This window comes from Labeo rohita, unplaced genomic scaffold (assembly GCF_022985175.1).
Source record: "Labeo rohita strain BAU-BD-2019 unplaced genomic scaffold, IGBB_LRoh.1.0 scaffold_756, whole genome shotgun sequence".
Lineage (NCBI taxonomy): Eukaryota > Metazoa > Chordata > Actinopteri > Cypriniformes > Cyprinidae > Labeo > Labeo rohita.
In genome coordinates this window covers 1-17,577 of record NW_026129696.1, presented here as the reverse complement: position 1 = coordinate 17,577, position 17,577 = coordinate 1, and the positions used below count along the sequence as shown (strand labels likewise).

Genomic DNA, 17,577 nt, shown 5'->3' with positions numbered 1-17,577 from the left:
TCTAATAATGTGCAGATGTGGAAATGACATGGTTTTAGCATAATTAAAATGCCAGCGATGACCCGTGACCTGTTAATGATCTCCGGGTGCAGCAATATGAAGATTGATTGTTGTTGAACTCTGACCGGTGATAAATGAAGCCCTGAGGATCATTTCTGAACTTTTATGGTCCATTTTGAACTCTCACATCCTGGGACCATCTGACGTTCACATGTCCGGTTCCATTGCATGCTGTGTCATGCTCTCTCTCTCTCTCTGGGATGTGAGAAAGATGTTGGTTTTAAGGGCAATATCAAAATGAGTAAACAATTTTAAGAGACACCAAATGTAAAAATAAGTAAAAAGGGGAATTGTGGGCCCCGACATGTCTGGACATGTCAAATGTTTTATGGCGGCTTTCCATAGACATAATTCAATTAAATTCATGTTTATTTGTATTCCCCTTTCACGATACAAATCATTCTAAAGCAGTTTCATAGAAGATTAAAGTTTCTACATTATATTAATACATTTTATACTGTATCACCCTCTAAAACTACGAATCACAGTAAACTTTCTGCATTTTTATTTTCCATAAACAACATTTATTTTAATTTATAATTTAAAAAAAGCTATTATGTTCATGGGAACAAATCTTGGCAATCATTCATCAAGTATTACTACACAACAAGAGAACCACACACACACACACGCACACACACATACTGAGTTTTAATGTTTTATGGTGTCATTCCATAGGAGTAATGATTTTTTACAGTACAAATACCTAGCCATCACACAAATCTTTCTGTATGTTTACGTTTTAAATAAAACATTTAATATGTTTGTAAGTATTTTAATAACAATGACTCAAGAAATATCCTCATAAATCACATTTATGTAATAGCAGTGTAAAACCCATATAACCATACAAATTTGTGTCCTGATAAATCAAATAAACAAATATAGACAGACAGATAAATTAAAGATTTATCTCTATTTAAAAAACAAAAAAAAAAAAAAAAAAAAAAAAAACTGTGACTACATATATAACGCTCAATATGAAAAATAAAAATAAACATGGCACTTAAACACAGAGAAACAATTACTATAGTTTTAGGTAGCACTAAATATGAAAAAAAAAAAAAATAAATTCAGGGTGCTTATTTTAATAAAAAATTAAAACAACAACATTTAGTTTAAGCTGAATTGTTAACAAACACTCACAGCCCCATGTCTTGTCCATTGTGAAACTGCAGATCAGTCTGTTTCAGACCCTCACAGAGAAACGGGAGGGGTGAGGGAGGAGATACTGACCAGATGATATGAGATGTTAGTCTTGTGTTAGTGAATGTTTTGAATGTGCAACATTTATTTCAAAGCGTAACATTACTTCTAAGTATAAATAAATAGTGTTTCTACTACATGTGATGTCCTTTGGTAGAAATGGTCTGACGTAGTCTCAAAGTATAATTTATATTAATTTTTTCACTTCAAACAATTTAGATTGCTTAAAAGTTTACAGTAGGTTCTTTACCTTTGTCATTTCTACAAAGGTGATAACAAATAAGTGTGTTTTAAAATAAAACTAAAGTAGACATTTTCAACTAGATACATATCCTCAAACAAGTCCAGTCATTAAAAATATCTGCAGCTAATGAAGATACATTGTTAATAATAATTTTTGTCCAGCAGTATAAAGTATCTCCACTGTTAAATCCTAGTATGCAATATGTGCTAAAACTATAGAATTTACAAATTGTGGTAATACTTTGGTTAAGATTTAAGGGTTCACAAGTATTATAGATCTATATGATTTTACTTTTTTCTACAAAGATTCAATAAATGTAGGGTCAAAACATGATAAAACAAAATAATCATGTTGACAAATATGTTTTAAGAATGCCATACCCTGCACACACGTTTGTTTTTGTGAATTGTGGGGACTTTCCATAGACTTCTATAGATTTTATACTGACCAAACGATATTGTCTATCCCCTAACCCAACCCTAACCCTAGACCTAGCCCTCACAGAAAATATGTTTGCATAGTTACACTTTCAGATAAACATCATTTACTATTTTTAATCATTTTTTAACATTGTTGGGACTGCAGGCCGGTCCCCACAATGTCAAAAATTTCAGGTTTTACTATCCTTGTGGGGACATTTGGTCCCCTATATAAAAAGACTCACATTTCCACAATTTTTGTATTAGAAAGTAGAAAGTATACGCTCCTTCCGTGTTGTGATGTGACAAAACCCTTTTTTGTGATCTGTGTCAGTGATGCAGAGTCCGATGCATTTCTGCGAAACGATTCATTTGGACAGTTCGGCTTGAACTGGTTCAAAGAACCGATTCATCAGCTCCTTAAGTCATCTCGCAGTGATGTCAGTATACATTTATTTTCTAACAACTCAGGGTCATTTTATATCAGTGAAACATTTAAATAAAGTTAACTGTGTGAATGTATTGGGGATTATTGTCTTTTGTTTATTTAAGTAAACAATGTTTGGGGTCATAGTTTTATGCATTGATCCTTCATTGTTTGTTTAGCTTATTAGTTTTTAGTCAGTTGCAAAAGTGTCAGGCATGAAGTTTATAACAACAGGTTTCGGTGGATGGGTGCGTGTAAGCGGTGAAACTTAAATGCGACAGTAAAAGTGACAGGCGAGAGCATTACTCTTACTCAAACAGTCCACTGCGTCATCTTTTAATAAAATATTCCGTCGAATGTCACAAAGACAAATTATGTAACCGCGTTCATTAAAACGTTGAAATGAATACAAGCATACAAATATACATAATGACAATAAGTACAATGTACCCTAACAACTCAACAGACTGATCCCTGCCAAGTATGCCTAAAATTTACTAGATACCTTGACTTTATCTGCGCTAGTACGCTAGGCCTCGTCACACCGTTGTGAGATATAAACCGCAAAGTTTTTCATAGCGTTACACTTTGAAACTGCAACAATTTTAGATGTTTTCATGACTTTGTTCGCGCTTTCTATTTGAATTTGTTTACCACAGGCTCACCATCCTTATCTTATTTTGACACCTAATTGTAATTGTCAAGCCTTACGCTTTATTTTCTACTTTTTGATGTTGTGTTAGCGGGCCTCTTTGTTCATATACGTCAATATTTCTGCGAATTTGGTTCATTTAAGAAAATATCGCTTTTAAACTCTGTCTCCATTCCAGACATTTACGTTATGTTATTAATAGTAACCTAGTTTATATTAGAGATCATAAGATCATTTCTAAATTTCTATCTACGCTCGTCTACTCGTTTTCTTTTTCGAAAATTTATTAAAAATGCTATTTGTAAATTTGCTCATTTGGATAAAATCCTATGCAAAATCATTAAAATCCAAAAATGCAACTCGGAGAAAATGATAACGAGTGATTCAGCCTTTTATTTGTAACAATATAGTGATGAATATACATTCATAGATTGAAGTAGTGAAGAAAAAAAATAGCCATTACAAACAAACAACAGCACTGACATTACAGGTGGTCCAGCCAAAAAAGAAAATCTCTGAAGGCCAGTATGTTTTGGCCCAGTATGAAGTCGACGTGCGCTCCAACGATTTCACATAACACAGATTCTGAATGTTTTGAAAACAGTGACACACACAAGTCTGTTACATACGTACACAGACAGAGAACTTCATTAATTTCCATCTGATCACTACGTTCAGTCATCGCATCCAGAATTTCTCTGGTGATTACACTGATTGGCTCTTTGCTGTAAATGAACACGCTTGTTAAATCAGGCCATGGATTATTTTTCAGGCTTCTTACAACGTCCATTTCATTCTTGAGATTTGTTACATGTTTGGTATCCCCCGTACAATCATGATACGGATCGCACGCATGCTCAATGACTGTATGCATCAGTTTGATCATTTTTCCTTGGTAATGTGCTTTAAACGTAGAGCCTATGAAGTCTGTTACATGACACGTTTTTCCCGCTGTGCAGCCGCACTTCAGCTGATCATCCGCAGCAGAGCCAGAACTCCAGTTATGCTCCATCAGCTCTTGCGCAGCGTCAGATGTCCTTTTCAGAATTTGATCCTCTCTAAGAGATTAACTTTGTCCCCTAATCGATATAGAATGTTGTCACCGTTTCCTAGAATCAGGATTGATGGTTTCAATCCATGACGGTCGAGGTCTTGTTCATGAACGCTTTGAATTCCAGGTTTATGGGTAAGATCCCCATAAAGCGTTATTAATTGAAATATTGCAGAGTGGATCAGGCTCAGACAAATTGGATTGCTAAAGCTGATTCTGTCAATGTTATCACTCGATTGAATGGGCGTTATCAGTGATTATCAGCTCATTGATATGGGCCAGAAGGGGCCTCTGCGCCTACTGGTAGGCTCAGAAGGCTGTTATCGTCCATCCAAATGGTTAATCACCGCACGCAAGTATGACGGTGAAATTACCACTGGCGTACCAGCAGGGGCGATCGTTTCCCCAACGCCATCAACTCCACGCGGACCAATGACCAGCGAATTAGTGCATTAAAAGACGGATTTTAGATGACGTCAAGACACATACAGGTACCGTCTCCTAAAATAGTCGATCGTTCCGTATTTATGAATGAAATGATTAATTTAAAATTTGCCTATGGTGAGAAAGGGGTCATGTAACAAGTCCACACGTTTACCGTATTTTTACTATAGTAACTGTCACTCGACCACGTCAGTAGTCAGTTTACAGTAACCACAAAATATGCCATGCTTTTACCACCATAACTGTAGTTTTACTGTGGTTCGTATTTAAAGCCCAGTAAGCTCAACACTTACTATGGATTTACCTCAGTAACCATAGTTTTACTGTGGTATTTGCAGTTACAGCACGATAACCTCAATGCTTACCGTGTTTTTACTACAGTGACTGTAGTTTTAATGTGGTAACGTTATTTGTAGTTAAGGCAACCCTTACTATGGGTTTACCTCAGTAATTCTAGTTTAACTGTGGTATTTGTAGTGAAAACACAATAACCTTTATACATACCATGTTTTTACTACAGTGACTGTACTTTTAATGTGGTATTTGTAGTTAAAGCACAGTAACCTCAACACTTACTATGGGTTTACCTCAGTAAGTAGTTAGCTGTGATATTTGTAGTTAAAGCACAATAACCTCACTTACTATGAGTTTACCTCAGTAACCGTTTTACTGTGGTATTTGTAGCTACGGCACAGTAACCTCAGTATTTACTATGGGTTTACCTCAGTAACTCTAGTTTTGCTGTGGTATTTGTAGTTAAAGCATAGTAACAACAACACTTACCATGTTTTAACTGTTTTTACGGTATACTGTTTGTAAAGCACAGTAATGACAACGCTTGCCACGCCCTTTAATAAGTTTTTTGTGAAGTAATTGTAATTTAATATTTTGTTTCTGTCTTGCAGTTACATCGGATCACACACTCCAGCAGCTCTTTTAAGAAGCCATCTCTTGTAAAGGTTCTCTGTCTTTCTTTCTTTCTTTCTTTCTTTCTTTCTTTCTTTCTCTCTCTCTCTCAACTTTTCCTCTCCTGTTTTTCTGAACTAATCCATAATTCATTTACACATAGCCTCTCTTTCTGTGGTTCATCATGGCATATTTTTAAAACTCAGAATCAAATTTTGACCATTTTTTTCAGAAAGCTGCTAGAATTAACAGGGAACTTGGACTTGAAGCTCCCAATGCTGGTCTTGAAGAAGCTGTCAAGGAGGCTGAACAAGTCATTCAAAGGTTCAACCCTTCACAAGTTTGATTTAATGTACACATCCTAATGTTATGTGTTAATAATAACATTCCTTACAGTCCATCTTCTCAAATATTTTGGTCACAGATCATTTTTAGCACACTGTCTCATCATGTATATTTGTCTTTGTTTCAGCTGAAAGTGAAGACCAGAGGAAGGCCTGTCATGGGATTTGAATTAGGCCATATTGTCCGTTTACGGAGAACACCAAAAGCTGCAAAGGCAAAAATTTCCAATGGTATGTCTGTGTTTGTCTGAGCACCTTGACTGAACTGTACTATACTGTTACATTTGCACAGCATTTGATGTTTCTTTAACTTTGGTTTACATACACCACGGTCCTATCAGGAAGAACAAAATATCATGTTGAAGTAGTGATAATTCATGCAATTTACCAAGTCAACAAATTCATATGATATTGGACAAGTGTACTTATACAAAATTCTACGACTTTCACTCCTACTGCTGTCATTGGCCATAGCTTCAACTCGCATGTAGTTTGTGCCCATTGGAAGTAGTCAGAGTGTTTGTATCATCAAGTTTATATTAAGTCCATTTAATTCTTTATTAACCTTTACAAATTGGTGCCGTCTCTTCCCGTTTTAACAGTACATGATATCTGTCCACACCTCAGAGTAAGCCTTTCTTTCCAGGGGTGCGTTTCCCAAAAGCATCGTTAGCCATGCTATGGACTATGGTCACAAGTTTGTCGTTACCACCATAGTTCAAAGATTCGTTCTTTCCCGACACCATAGTTCAAACAAACATTTGCAAACTGCGTCACAAACTTACGTGGTTGGAACTACAGCTCCCGACCTGTGGTTAGAAGCATAGCCTTTTCCTTGTTAGTAAGACATATGTGACCCTGGACCACAAAACCAAGTCGCTGAGGTTTATTTGTAGCAATAGCCAAAAATACATTGTATGGTCAAAATTATTGATTTTTCTTTTATGGCAAAAATCATTAGGAAATTAAGTAAATATCATGTTCTATTAAAATATTTTGTAAAATTCCTACTGTAAATGTATGAAAACTTAATTTTTGATTAGTCATATACATTGTTAAGAACATTATTTGAAGAACTTTGAAGGCAATTTTCTCAATATTTTGATTTTTTTGCACCCTCAGATTCCAGATATTCAAATAGTTGTATCTCGGCCAAATATTGTCTTATCCTAACAAACTATACATCAATGAAAAGCTTATTTATTCAGCTTTCATATGTTTTATAAATCTCAATTTTGAAAAAATTACCCTTATGACTGGTTTTGTGATCCAGGGTCACATATGAGCTCAATAAATTATGCTCTTGGGCACAATAAGCAAACTAACATGCAGTACAATCTATATCTTTCATTGATCCCATATGAATGCATTTTAATCGATGTATTTTAAAGCTTCCACTGTAGGTGCCATTATTGAATAGTGCGCATGCGCATAAATGCCTACGGGAACCCCCGAGTATGACGTAAGAGGGAACCCGCGATGAATCAAACATCAAATAAAGCGAAATGTCAGGGAACAAAAAATAGTAATTTAGTCATGAGGTGCCATGTTTAATATAGCTGCATTTTAGAGATCTCCAATCAAAGTTATTACTCTGTGATGTCATTAACAATGGCCCTACATTGTTGAACTAATGTGGTTCAGATGCGGACATGTTCAGGAAACAGTCGTGACTAGCTAGTTAGTTTCCACAACAATGCATCGTACTATGGAGGTTAATCAGCAAGTTACGTCGTTGTACGGGAAACGCACCCCAGGTTGATTTTTACTGAACACATCTGTCTAAGAAGCTAGAGTCTGGAAATGCTAGATTTACTTATCACGTGAAAAAAAAAAAAAAAAAATCAGTTTTCAGTTAATTTGGCCAAATCAGATCACTTAACGCTGTTCACACCAAGAACAAGAAATATACATAATGGTAAATATTTTAGCATCCACGGCAACAGACGATGACGGCCTGTTTACTGTTTTATACACACTGCAGTTACAGTTGTTGTCTGCTATTTGTTGTTGTCAGTGTTTTTATTGTTCATCATGTGATTAAATTTTCCTGTCTTGCAGGATTTCTCACAGATTGCTTGGTCCTTCTCCATCAGCTCTCTACAATATCAGTCCTTCCAAAAATGTCCACATCTCTCTCTCATGTGGCACATCTGCTCTCGCTCCTTTATTGCCAACTTCCAGTCTTAGCAAAATTATAATTGTCTAAAAAAAAAATATAACTGTTAACTTTTTTAATTGTTCCTGCATTTAGTCACAATAGAAGCAAACAGTGATTACAGGAGAATAATAATTGTAATATTTAATTTATTTTTTTTTTTATTTTTTTTTTTATTAAAAGCAAGAAAATAATAATTTCAACTGGAGCCTCGAAGCTCCCAGTTTGTAAAATATTAATTGGCATTTTATGACATTTTCTGTAAACAAATTCTATTTTTATTTTTTAATAGTGGATAATGTAGTTACATATTTGTTTCCATGAACCCATTAATTACTTTATCAATCAGTCATTGTTTGAAGTTGTTAGATTTTATAACTGCTTTTTTTTTTTTTTTTGTTTGTTTGTTTTGTTGTTGTTGTTGTTGTTTTTTTTTTTTTTTTTTTTTTTCATAGTGGCACAAACTGGAGAGAGAGTGCTGTTCTGGGCACAATGTTTGTCTTGGAAAAGTTTAACATATCAATAAACATTGGAAAATTTGTAATGTGTGTGTGTGTGGTTTTTATATATTCCTGTTCTTCAACTAGCAAAGCTAACAATGGCAAGTTTGTAGGGTCCATTTTCAGGAAACATAAAAGTGATAAATTGTATACCTTTAATACACTATAAATACACTGTAAATGTTATGAAAGCAAAATTGAATAGTATGCTGCATGTTTGACATGTTTGAAGAATTATCAGTTTTTTTTTTTTTTTTTTTTTTTTTTTTTGTGAGCAAATGATTCATTACTTATTTTTCACACAGTATATGCACACTTTTGAATTTAAATACTGTACAATATTATTATTAGTGTAAACAATGTATACCACGGGAGCCATTACACCCTTGTTTGGAGGAAAAACAATAACAACAACAACACTGTAATCAACAAATATATTACTGCATCATGTTAACCACATAATGCAATCTGTTGCTGCAGTTTTTATATGAAGTGGGGACAGATAAATCTTTAACCGATTATCTGTCCATTCACCACAAGAATCCGGAAGATCCTGTCATAAATGACCATATATGGACAAGTAAACTCTGCTCAAGTGGGTTTCCATTGGCTTTGAAGTTTCCTGGCGCTTGCAGACACCCCTGTAATTGGACTATCTTTTAACCCAAATTAAAAAACGCTTAATGTTGCAAAGTACGTTTTGCTGGTATTATTACATAATTAGTACATTCAGTTAACAGTTCAGTGTTGCTATTTCGTGAGAAATTAGCACTTTACCGAGATCATAACCCTAACCCCGAGCATAACCTAATTAAACTACAAATAACAGCGCCATGTTTTTCGCATCCTATCGATGAAATAGCAGAGGCTTATGGGTAATGTAGTTTAAAATGTTAAATAATAAAATGGGGAAAATACAATTTTTTTTTTTGAACAAAGGTATATATAAACATGTTCGTTGTACAAACATCTATGACATATTTAAGAGGCAGGCTGAAATGAAGTATTTTACTAAGAGCACTTTCTAAAACACCTTTATACCACCTTTCCATATATGTTTGAAAACTCTGTCTAACATTATTTAATTAACGTAGAATAAGTAGTTGTCTTTCCAAATTTCTCTTTAAAGATATAATCAGACTTTGATTTATAGCCATTTGAAATGTTAATTTTCTTTGCTCTTCTAGGGGACTCTACTGGGCCCCTGAGGGTGGAAGAACAGTAAAACATACACAGATCTAATCTCATCATGGACAACAAACTGTGCTGATTAGATGGTCTTTTCAACAACTTCCCAATATGTAAGTTGCAAGTCATAGTTATCTTAGAATAAGAACAGACCCCAAAAAATCTACACCAGTGCCTATTTATAATGGGCTCCATTTATTTAAACAGATTAGGAGTAAAAATACAGTGTTGACAGTAAACAAAGACACCAGTTTAAACAACCAATACATACTGTGACACTTCATTGCACACAATGTCAATGTGTCATTCAGTAAGACAAGGTACAGACAGTGTGGTTTATGGTGCATATAATTAATGCAATGCAAAAAAATTATAATATAAAATACCTAATTTGTATCTCTGTGTTGAAAATTTCTCATCTCTGTCCTTTTCAGGTGCTAAACATCAGTAATGTGCATGCTCATCTTGCCTATAATACAGTACAGGATTCATGTTGATCTTTCCCTGCTGCATTACCCTTAGTTGTGCAAGACTTGTCTGTAGCAATATAGTTCTTGCAGCCTTCCATGTAACGCCATTAATACCAACAAATGTTCATGTCTTTATTAAAACAATAACAGTAATTATACAGTGGGTACATCATTTTTTTTTTTTTTTTTTTTTTTTTTCCTCATTAATGTACACACAGCACCCCATATTGACAGAAAAACACAGAATTGTTGACATTATTGCAGATTTATTAAAAAAGAAAAACTTAAATATCACATGGTCCTAAGTATTCAGACCCTTTGCTGTGACACTCATATATTTAACTCAGGTGCTGTTCATTTCTTCTGATCATCCTTGAGATGGTTCTACACCTTCATTTGAGTCCAGCTGTGTTTGATTATACTGACTGGACTTGATTAGGAAAGCCACACACCTGTCTATATAAGACCTTACAGCTCACAGTGCATGTCAGAGCAAATGAGAATCATGAGGTCAAAGGAACTGCCTGAAGAGCTCAGAGACAGAATTGTGGCAAGACATAGATCTGGCCAAGGTTACAAGGTTATAACACTTTCTGCTGCACTCAAGGTTCCTAAGAGCACAGTGACCTCCATAATCCTTAAATGGAAGATGTTTGGGATGACCAGAACCCTTCCTAGAGCTGGCCGTCCGGCCAAACTGAGCTATCGGAGGAGAAGAGCCTTGGTGAGAGAGGTAAAGAAGAACCCAAAGATCACTGTGGCTGAGCTCCAGAGATGCAGTCGGGAGATGGGAGAACGTTGTAGAAAGTCAACCATCACTGCAGCCCTCCACCAGTTGAGGCTTTATGGCAGAGTGGCCCGACGGAAGCCTCTCCTCAGTGCAAGACACATGAAAGCCCGCATGGAGTTTGCTAAAAAAAACACCTGAAGGACTCCAAGGTGGTGAGAAATAAGATTCTCTGGTCTGATGAGACCAAGATATAACTTTTTGGCCTTAATTCTAAGCGGTATGTGTGGAGAAAACCAGGCACTGCTCATCACCTGTCCAATACAGTCCCAACAGTGAAGCATGGTGGTGGCAGCATCATGCTGTGGGGGTGTTTTTCAGCTGCAGGGACAGGACGACTGGTTGCAATCGAGGGAAAGATGAATGCGGCCAAGTACAGGGATATCCTGGACGAAAACCTTCTCCAGAGTGCTCAGGACCTCAGACTGGGCCGAAGGTTTACCTTCCAACAAGACAATGACCCTAAGCACACAGCTAAAATAATGAAGGAGTGGCTTCACAACAACTCCGTGACTGTTCTTGAATGGCCCAGCCGGAGCCCTGACTTAAACCCAATTGAGCATCTCTGGAGAGACCTAAAAATGGCTGTCCACCAACGTTTACCATCCAACCTGACAGAACTGGAGAGGATCTGCAAGGAGGAATGGCAGAGGATCCCCAAATCCAGGTGTGAAAAACTTGTTGCATCTTTCCCAAAAAGACTCATGGCTGTATTAGATCAAAAGGGTGCTTCTACTAAATACTGAGCAAAGGGTCTGAATACTTAGGACCATGTGATATTTCAGTTTTTCTTTTTAAATAAATCTGCAAAAATGTCAACAATTCTGTGTCTTTCTGTCAATATGGGGTGCTGTGTGTACATTAATGAGGAAAAAAATGAACTTAAATAATTTTAGCAAATGGCTGCAATATAACAAAGAGTGAAAAATTTAAGGGGGTCTGAATATTTTCCGTGCCCACTGTATGTATTGTTTACAAAATTAAATGGTGTATTTACCAAACACCATCCCTAATACGTACTGGAGAACACAGCATAAAGACAGTAGCATATAAAGTCAAACCATATTCAAGAGAAATAAAACGAGTTATTTAAAACCGTATTATTTTAATCAGATAAAAATCATCCAAATGTATGCATGGTAAAAATGTCCTGAGCATCATAGAATTACATTCACTTTCCTGCTCATTATCAGAGCTCTCCTGGTTTTCTTCCTCTTGCTTGCTTGTCCATGTCCCTATTATAATCTTCTTCTTCCATGACTTAATTTGCAGTTGTTATGCAGCACCCTACAGTACTACTGACGAACAAAAGACATGTGACCAATTCAAATCAAATCACTTTATTTACAACAATATTATGAACGTAAGTGTACAGGTGGTGAAAGTCTTTTGTGCAAACTGCAGCATGACAGTATGGATGACAAGTATTAAATATATATATATATATATATATATATATATATATATATATATATATATATATATATATATATATATATATATATATATATATATGCAACACACATATATAAGGGACTCAATACAGCTAAAGAACAACATACGGTAAATATTATACTATACAGAGAGCATGAAATGAAAACAGTAATAAACACAATAATTACAGTACACATATACCATTGCAGTGCACTACAGTATGAATTAGTGCAAACAGAATGTCAGGATACAGAATAATAGTGAGTCAGAGTCCAGTCAGTGTAAATGATAGAGTGCAGTACATACGAGGTTGATGTGCTGTGTGTTACTAGTACGAGTTCAGTTCAGTCTGATTGCCCGTGGAAAGAATTTGTCTTGCAGTCTGCTGGTGTAGGTTCTGCAATAACATCTGCCTGATGGTAACGGTAAGAGCAGTCCATGGCTTGGGTGACTGGAGTCTCTGACGGTCCTCCTCACACACCACCTGGTGTAGATGTCCTGGAGGGACAAAATAAGTATTTATAATGTGGTGAATTAATAAACAATATAAAGTATTTTTTATTTATAATCGTTGCACTGGATTTACCATTGACTCCTGTTGGAGGTTGTTGGAGGTATGGGCCAAAAGAATCCCTCCATAACTATCTCGCAGTTGATCAGTTGTGAAGTTTACTTTTATGGACCGTAACATCTGAGCTGTCACAGTAGAGCCGTTCATGAATGCAGTCCTCACAGCAGATACCTGATGGGTTCAGGCTGCAGTGCTGAACTTGGTGACTGTTGAAATTCTCTCTCTTCAAACTGGCTTCATCCTCCTTCAAACAAACCCACAAAATAATAAGTCAACAATAACTCCAGAGAAATACTGTTGGTGAATGCAGGTGTAGGTGTCAGTACTCACCATATTCGATCATTTCCTGCCCAAATTCCAAAGATAATGGCAGAGTTGATTTGCTTATTCTAGGAGCTATAAAAAGATGCACGTGTGAAAAACTTGAAGTAACTGTAACTGCTGTCTTTTGAGAGATCAATGTCAATGCTGGTACCACACACACAACTGCATTGCTTGAGTACATACATACCAATGGAAATGTGCAACCTTCCAGCTCTGTCTTTTTCTGTTTGGGCTCAAGAAGGCCATATTCATTCCTCATTCATCAGGACCGGTTTGACTTGCTAGCTGTGACTGATTTTCTTTGTGTTTTTGGTCTTCAGCTGTAAAACAAGAAAATATCTATTGACCCCATGTTTAATTATTATTTTTGTTTAAACATAAATTAATTAGTTATAATAATAAACTTCAAGCTCACATTCCCTGGCAACTTTAACAGGCTCCTGAGTTCATCTGTACACATCAGATTCAGAGTCTGAGAAAGGCCATCATGCAAAAACTTACAACACAAAAAAAAAAAAAAAAAAATGTGTAAGTGAAGGAGTAAAGGAATAAGAGGAAGCGAAATAGGCAGAGAAAGGCAACATTTTGTGTGCAAGTTTAACAGAGTGAGAGGAAAGTAGTATTAGAAAAAGCTGTATTGTCCAATAGCAAGCTACATTAATATGAACAATTTTAAATATGATTACATGCTGACAGTATTGTTGTAAGCAATTTAAAGGCCTCTTTACACCAAGGATGAGTCCACACCGCAGCAGACAACAACATACTCTAACTGCAGCATGTATACACCGTCATCGTCTGTTGGTGTGGATGCTAAAATATTTACCATTATATACATTTCTTGTTCTTAGTGTGAACAACTTTAAGTGATTTGATTTGGCCAAATTAACTGAAGATCTGATTTGTCTAAACTAACATTTCCAGACTCCTGTTTCTTAGATGTGTTTATTAAACACCAACATTGAAAGAAAGGCTGAGTCTGAGGTGTGAACAGATATCATGTACTGTTAGAACGGGAAGAGACGGCACCAATTTGTAAAGGTTATTCAAAAATTCAATGGACTTAATATAAACTTGACGATATAAACACTGGGGCACAAATGGGCACAAACTACATGAGAGTTGAAGCTATGGCCAATGACAGCAGTAGGAGTGAAAGTCGTAGAATTTTGTATAAGTACACTTGTCAAATATCAAATGAATTTGTTGACTTGGTAAATTGCATAAATTATTACTGCTTCAACATGATACCTTTACAAGAGATGGCTTCTTAAAAGAGCCGCTGTGTGATCCGATGTAACTGCAAGACAGAAACAAAATATTGAATATTAAAGTATTAAAGGCGTGGCAAGCGTTGTCATTACTGTGCTTTACAGTTAAAAAGGTTAATGTGGTAAAAACATTGTAGGTGTTGTTTTTACTGTACAGATGTTGTTGTTATTTTAACTACAAATACCACAGTAAAACTAGAGTTACTGAGGTAAACTACAGTAATTGAGTTACAGTTAAACCCATAGTAAGCGTTGAGGTTAATGTGCTTTAACTACAAATACCACAGTAAAACTACAGTTATTGTGGTAAACCCAAAGTAAGTGTTGAGGTTACTGTGCTTTAACTACAAATACCACAGTAAAGTACAGTCACTGTAGTAAAAATATAGTAAGAATCAAGGTTATTGTGCTTTTACTACAAATACCACAGTAAAACTATGGCTACTGCGGTAAACCCATAGTAAGTATTGAGGTTACTGTGCTTTAACTACAAATACCACAGTAAAGTACAGTCACTGTAGTAAAAACATAGTAAGAATCAAGGTTATTGTGCTTTTACTACAAATACCACAGTAAAACTACAGTTACTGAGGTAAACCCACAGTAAAACTACAGTTACTGAGGTAAACCCATAGGGTCATTGAGGTTACTGCTTTTTACAAAACTACAAATACCACAGTAAAGTACAGTCACTGTAGTAAAAACATAGTAAGAATCAAGGTTATTGTGCTTTTACTACAAATACCACAGTAAAACTACAGTTACTGAGGTAAACCCATAGTAAGCATTGAGGTTACTGTGCTTTAACTACAAATACCACAGTAAAGTACAGTCACTGTAGTAAAAACATAGTAAGAATCAAGGTTATTGTGTAAACCCATAGTAAGTAAACCCATTGAGGTTACTGTGCTTTAACTACAAATACCACAGTAAAGTACAGTCACTGTAGTAAAAACATAGTAAGAATCAAGGTTATTGTGCTTTTACTACAAATACTACAAATACCACAGTAAAACTAAGAACAGTTACTGAGGTAAAACACATATAGTAAAATACAGTTGAGGTTATTGTGTGCTTTAACTACAAATACCACAGTAAAGTACAGTCACTGTAGTAAAAACATAGTAAGAATCAAGGTTGTTGTGCTTTTACTACAAATACCACAGTAAAGTAAACACATAGTAAATCAAGGTTATTGTGCTTTTACTACAAATACCACAGTAAAACTACAGTTACTGAGTAAAAACCCATAGTAAGAATTGAGGTTACTGTGCAAATACTACAAATACCACAGTAAAAGTACAGTCACTGTAGTAAAAACATAGTAAGAATCAAGGTTACTGTGCTTTTACTACTTACCACAGTAAAACTACATACTAAAATCCATAGTAAACTGTGCTTTAACTACAAACCACAGTAAAAACAAAACTACAAATACCACAGTAAAACTACGGTTACTGAGGTAAAAGCATGGTATGTTTTGTGGTTACACTGAATACATTTGATGTGTTCGAAGAACAGTTACTATAGTAAAAATACGGTAAACGTGTGGACTTGTTACATGACCCCTTTCTCACCATAGGCAAATTTTAAATTAATAATTTCATTCATAAATACGGAACGATCGACTATTTTAGGAGACGTTACCTGTATGTGTCTTGATGTCATCTAAAATCCGTCTTTTAATGCACTAATTCGCTGGTCATTGGTCCGCGTGGAGTTGATGGCGTTGGAAAAATTTCGCCCCTGCTATTTGTTCCGCCAGTGGTGGTAATTCACTGTCATGTCATACTTCGCTGGTGCGGTGATTAACCATTTGGATGGACGATAACAGCCTTCTGAGCCTACCAGTAGGCGCAGCAGGCCCCTTCTGGCCCATATCAATGAGCTGATAATCACTGATAACGCCCATTCAATGTATCAGCGGGTTTTCTTGCAAACTAAGCAAGTGTAAACTCCCATAGTTCACGAGAACCTCTGATAGCGTTATCAGTTTTCTAAAAAGAAAATGAGTAGACGAGCGTAGATAGAAATTTAGAAATGATCTTATGATCTCTGATATAAAATATAGCTGCAAGCAGCAATTGCGGGGCCAAGCACAACAGAGGCAGAATGAGGAGCTGAGCACAGCAAGGAGCAACAGACCGACCTCAACAATGAGTAATTAAAGCCATTTTAGGATGATATCAGTTGAAATGGCTGAAAAATCATAAATACAAGCAATAATAATATAATTTAATGGCTTATCACTTTTGACCAATAGGTGGTGCTGTTTTCAAATTTATGTGATGTGTTCTGTGTGAGATGACAATGACACACACAAAGATTGGTGTCATTATGTCAAATATTTCCGGAGATACAGCCTTAGAGTCATTTTGCCATTATGCCTCAAATGTGTAGTGACGCTGTACGAAAACGGTTTTGTCTATCAACACAAAATCCATAACTTTGAGTCAGCACCTTCTGAAAATGATTTGAGCCAAATTTAGTGAAAATTGGACAAGCGGTCTAGAAGGAGTTTGAAAAAGTAGGTTTTGTACATTAATCAAAATGGCGGAAAAGAAAGTTCAGCGAAGTGTGGTATATTTGGTATGCATGTTGTCGGCTTGACCCAAGGAATATTTTGACACCAGTTTTATTACAATAGGCTAATGCAGTCAGAACTTATTAGCATTTTTGGAAATTTCATTATTAATGTTTAATGAATGGTGTATTACTTCTGACCAATAGGTGGCACTGTTACCAAATTGATGTGGCGTGGTCAGTCTGATGTGACAATGGCACATATAAAATTTGGTGCCAATATGTCAAAGCTTTGCAGAGATACAGTCTCAGGTGTAGTTTGGCATCTTTCCAGCAAATTTGTTGATGCGCTAAACGAAAACGGTTTCATATATCGACACGAAATCCATAACTTTTTGTCAGTATGGTCTGAAGATGATCTGAGTCAAATTTGGTGGAAATCGGACAAACGGTCTAGGAGGAGTTCGAAAAAGTATGTTTTGTACATGAATCAAAATGGCGGACAGGAAGTTTGGCCAATATTGGCATAATGGGTATCAATGTTCTCGCCTTGACCCAAGGAAACTATTGAGATCACTTTCATTACAATAGGCTAATG

At 35.8% G+C, this 17,577-nt stretch overlaps 3 long non-coding RNA genes across 5 annotated transcripts; 1 reads left to right on the top strand and 2 right to left on the bottom strand.

Annotated features, from left to right (window-relative positions):
* Positions 1-4,370: 4,370 nt before the first annotated feature.
* On the top strand, positions 4,371-8,085 carry LOC127161854 (uncharacterized). Its single transcript, XR_007827196.1, has 5 exons — positions 4,371-4,550; positions 5,409-5,462; positions 5,642-5,733; positions 5,882-5,984; positions 7,815-8,085. It is a non-coding gene; the product is annotated as an uncharacterized LOC127161854 (long non-coding RNA).
* Positions 8,086-12,180: 4,095 nt separating this feature from the next.
* LOC127161852 (uncharacterized) lies at positions 12,181-13,078 on the bottom strand. Its single transcript, XR_007827192.1, has 2 exons — positions 12,877-13,078; positions 12,181-12,788 (listed from the first exon to the last, which is right to left on the bottom strand). It is a non-coding gene; the product is annotated as an uncharacterized LOC127161852 (long non-coding RNA).
* A 3-nt stretch (positions 13,079-13,081) lies between these two features.
* On the bottom strand, positions 13,082-16,191 carry LOC127161853 (uncharacterized). 3 transcript variants are annotated; one of them, XR_007827195.1, is made up of 6 exons: positions 16,104-16,191; positions 14,437-14,485; positions 13,601-13,681; positions 13,373-13,505; positions 13,192-13,257; positions 13,082-13,105 (listed from the first exon to the last, which is right to left on the bottom strand). It is a non-coding gene; the product is annotated as an uncharacterized LOC127161853 (long non-coding RNA). The 3 variants fall into 3 exon arrangements; XR_007827194.1 differs by lacking the exon at positions 16,104-16,191 and having other exon boundaries at positions 13,373-13,524; positions 14,437-14,936; XR_007827193.1 differs by lacking the exon at positions 16,104-16,191 and having other exon boundaries at positions 14,437-14,936.
* Positions 16,192-17,577: the final 1,386 nt, after the last annotated feature.